Here is a 5,167-nt window from a genome sequence, read left to right on the forward strand (position 1 = left end):
AAGAATATATAATTTTTACTTTATTTCATAACAAATTTCGTAGTAAAATATTATTTCTATCAAAACCCAAGGTTTTACTCTAAACCTACAATTTTTACTAATTTACAAGGTATAATCTACCCCCAAACTAGGTATTAAACTCACATTATGTGGAAATAACTTACCTCACAATGCTAGGCCGAAATCCCCTCTTCGAAAGCTCCCAAATCGCCCAACAATTGAATGAAATGTGCCAAAAAAGACACATTTCCCGTATTAAATGAAGGCACTGCCTTCTGCGATTTTCGCACCTGCGGTTAGGGGACCGCATCTGCGGTCTCGCTTCTGCGAGGAAGTGTTTGCATCTGCGGACTTTGCTTGGGCTGGCTGTGGGCCGCATCTGCGGTTCCGCTTCAGCGGAAAAGGAGCCGCATCTGCGGTCCCTGGGCTCCTCCCCTGGGGCCGCACCTGCGAAGGGTTGACCGCTTCTGCGGTCTCGCACCTGCGGCTGGCCGACCGCAGGTGCGGTTATGACAGCAGCCTGGAGCTTCAACTCTTTCCAATTTTTCTAACTCAACTCGAGCCTCGTCCAATTGACGCTCAGGGCCCTCGGGGACCCGCCCGAACATACCGACAAGTTTGAAATCATAAAACGGACTCGCTCGAACCCTCAGAACGCCCGAAACAACGCTAAATCTAAGAATCACCCCCTAAAACTAATTGAATCAAACTTATGAACTTCAAGTTCTTCAATTCACATCCAATGCGACGAAACACACTTATACTACTCGGATTGACACCAAATTTTATGTGCAAGTCTTAAATAAAAATACGAAACTATTCCCGGTCTCGAAATTCCGTTCGGGCCTCGATAACACAAAAACCCGCTCCAAACCAAATATTTAAGAATTTCAAAATCCTTAAGGAATCAACTTTCACTATTAGGCGCAAAAATGCTCCCGGGTCATCTAAAACCCGATTCGGATATACGCCCAAGTCCGAAATCATCATACGAACCTGTTGGAACCTTCAAATATGAATTTCGAGGTTGTTTGCTCAAAATATTGACCGAAGTCAAACTTGGCCTTTTAAGCCAACCTTAAGGAACCAAGTGTTCCGATTTCAACCCAAACTCTTCCAAATCTCGAACCAACCATCCCCACAAATCCTAAATCAGTGAAAGAAAGTACGGGAAGTCTTATGTAGGGGAACGGGGTCCTAAAAAATAAAACGACCAGTCGGATCGTTACAAAATAACTATCTCTATAGTCGGTTTGTTTTGGTTATTTTTTTTTTGCTTGAACTAAAACCAAATCATATTTGGTTGATTTTTAAAATTTAAAACCAAAACCAAATCATACCAATATATTATCGGTCTTTTGTGTCGGTTTGATTCGATGTTCGATTTGGCTTTGATTTTTGATTTCTCATGAACACCCCCTACTTGGATTAACCAGTCCAATATAAGGTTCCACATAAGATAATATAGTTTTTGGTTGACCGTTTAAAAAAAATAACCACAAGATAACTAATGCAGGATTTGGTTCCCAATGTTATAATACATACATTAGGTTATTTGAGAATTTATGTATTATTTTATGCAATATAAAATGTAAAATACGAATACATGTATTAACATTGTGAGATTACACAATTTGAAAACTAAAGAAGCAACCTATTCAAGTATTACAATCCGTATATATTAGTGGTCACTATATAAAATTTCTTTAGTATTAATCACAAAAGAAATAATTGCTCCATAATAATCCTTGCACAACAATAAATAAACCAAAAAACCCCTAAAAGTGTTGTTTGATTTGATAATAAAGTAGTACCACAATAATAATAGTGCCAAATGAGTGTTTGGTAACTATAAACAGGTACATGCTAAGCTATCATAACGTGGGATAATTGGGGAGGAACAAAGGCTATACTTTTAATTAGTAACCTAAAGTTAAATTTTAATAAGAGACATAAACTTTTTTAATATAAGGCTTCTTATTAACATTTAACTTTAAGCTAGTGCTGCCTTTTTTAGTTTGATACTTTGTTGTTTATAATGTAGTGTGCTTACAAGATATAAAACCTTAAGGTCACACTTATACCAGTAAGGTTTAATTCAAGTGAATAAGATGTTAGCCATTATTTGCAATATATTACCTTGAATCTTGTTGTAAAAGACTTTATTTACTAATATGAATATTGAAACCATTTTATTTAAAAGTTTTAAAATATTTCTATTATTAAAAATTAGCCATTATTTTCTTTCTTTTTATAAAGAGTTTGTACCTTCCTCTTTTGTTCTACAACATTTAATATTGTCCAAGCAAACGTACATTCTTTCGTAAACGAATTTGGTTTGATTGAGCCCAACTTTAAGCGAATGAGAAAAATAAACTATTTCATGAACCATAACTATAATTTTGGACATTCTCCCTCTAGTCGTTATAATGGGGTGTTTTCTTTCTTTCTTTTTCGTTAATAATAATAGTTTTGATGTCAATTTGTACGCACTTTGAATTTTTATCAAGTACCTATTATCTCCGATCACCAAACGCTTAGACAAATGAGATAAAATCTCTAGCATATATTGTATTTGCTGATAGTTGAAGTCATAGTGAAGCTTCTTAGAAGAAAAGCAAGATAATTTTATCCATGGTGATTGAACTTTTGTGTTTGTCACCCAAAAATCACTTTTCTTTTTTTAGTTACGTAAAAATCATTCAACTTTGTGTTCATTACACAAAAGTCACTTTTCTTTCTTTTGTTACACAAAAATAATTTTACTTTGCTCTAGTTATCACAAAAGTCACATTTTTACTTGAAAAGTCTATTATGCCCTCGATATTAAATAAACCTTCATATTTATATAATNTATATAATACCTTTTATATTATATACTATATAATATATTTTTAACTATGTATTTTATTTATAAATAAAATAACTTAATATTATTTTATCTATTATTCTTATAATATATTCATCTATTTAATTTTTTCTTAACTTTAATTTTCAAGATATATTAGTAACGTTAAAAACTACATTTTTTCAGCAATTCTTTTTTTTTGAATTTAATTGACCGACCAAAGTTGGTCGGTAATTTTCGACCAACTTTGGTCGGTATGCCCTTCCGACCTTCAAAATACCGGCCCCATGTTAATAGTCGCGTTTTGGACGGTTATTGGCCATTACCGACCAACTTTGGTCGATTTTTTTGGACGGTTTTTCTCAAATTTCTAATAGTTTAATTTCCCAAATAACCAATTGCCCAGGCAAATCCCCAAGAAAATATCCCCAGCTAAAATCGCATGTAGTATTTATGGATTTTCCTTCAAATTAACATATGATTTGTTCCTCATTTTCTTTGTTTGTTTACCTGCGAATTTTCTCACGAAAATATACTTGCCAATTTATTTCTCTACTAATATATATTAAAGTTACTGACAAATTTATTAACGCTACTAATATATTTTGAAAATTAATGTTAAGAAAAAATTAAATATATGAATATATTATAAAAATAATAAATAAANTTTTTGTTTATTTTTGTATTAGATCATAGAAATAACAATATCCTTTTATAAGATATTTCTATATAAGTCTTCAGAAACTACAATAAGCCATCTAGGATATTTTATAAAAAGAATTCTTTCTTCGTTGAGTCGGCTAAATAAAATATTTAGTAGTCACCATTTTCAAGAACTTATACATTTTTTTTAATTTTTATTTTAAAGGTCAAACACATTATTTATTAATTTTTTTTTGTAATTTTTTGAAATAATATATTTTATTAATATAGGATACACGCGCAAAACGCGTACCCTAAGACTAGTAACAATAAATAAACCAAACAACCCTTAAAAATGTTGTTTTTTCAGTTTTTCTAGAGAATTAGCCAAACGCCGCTATTTTTTGATCCAGAGGGGAAAAAGAACAAAACAAAAAACCAAAATAAAAGACGCAAAAAGGATTTCGGAGGCGGGAAGGTAATCAAATAAGGGCGGCAAACAAAGAACTCTTCAAACCTAGGGGAGGAAAAAAAACAAAACTACTTCAAATCCAACCGTCGCTTCACCTACCGCTCTCAGTGGTAGCATCGTAACCTTGCCAATCGGCGTCGCCGCCACATTTTCCGATCGAAGCCATTCAGATACTCTACAGTGCGAGGTATAAAAATAGCATAATCTTCCCTTGTTAAGACCATCAGCTAGCTACAACTTGATGTCTTATGAATAACTCGTGCCGAATTAACTGCTCAAATGATTCTATCCTCCCAATCCAACAAAGAAGAAAGCTGCAATCTGCCTCAGGTTTTCTCGACATTATTCATAGAAGAACTCGTTCTCACCGATTAATACAAATGCCTCAGGAAGACCTGATAATGCTGCTATCTGAGGCATAGTCCTGACACAAATAAAATGACACTTTTTTCCCGAATTCTAGAGTAGGCTCAGTCATCATCTTGTGGCTTCTTCTCCTGTCTTCAAAAACGCCTTTGATATGATCATCTTGATGATAGAGGAATTTTTCATTTTTAGGACAGGGGTGATTTCATCTTCTTCCTTGTGCATTTCTGAAACAATGGAAATAAAAGGTGAAAGTAGATCAGTCTCCAATTAATGGTTGTGCACTACATGCATGGAAAAACCTATAGAAGATGCTGATGCATGAGGTAAAATTGTTATCATGCTATTCTTTAATAGTATGTTGCATTTTGTTTTTCTTGAATGGAGTTCTCCACTCGAAAAAACTGAAATGCCTATTGCATAATGAAGGAAGTAAAAAAGTGGCAATGTAGTTAAAAGAATTCTTCTCCGCTATGGTTAGAGTCTATGAACACTACGGGTGTGTTTGGTCCAATTTTCTCATGTTTGGTTGGCTTAAATGTTTTGGAAAATATTTTCCTCATCAATTCATTTTCCTCCAATTGGAGGAAAATGTTTTCCCTATCAAAAGAAGGGAAAACATTTTCCAAAACTCCTTCTTAAGCTTTCCCACCCTATTCTTTACCCTCACCAACCCACCCACCCACCTAACCCCACCCCATGTTCTCTCTTCAAAAAAGGTTTTTTTTTTGTCACCGCCCACCCACCCCCCACCCCGCAATTGTTTTTTTCTTTGTAATTTTCAAATTTCTATTTTTTTTCCTGCCCCGCCCCCACTCCCGCACAAAAAAATTTTTTTT

Source organism: Nicotiana attenuata, unplaced genomic scaffold (genome assembly GCF_001879085.1).
Source record: "Nicotiana attenuata strain UT unplaced genomic scaffold, NIATTr2, whole genome shotgun sequence".
In the NCBI taxonomy this organism is placed as follows: domain Eukaryota; kingdom Viridiplantae; phylum Streptophyta; class Magnoliopsida; order Solanales; family Solanaceae; genus Nicotiana; species Nicotiana attenuata.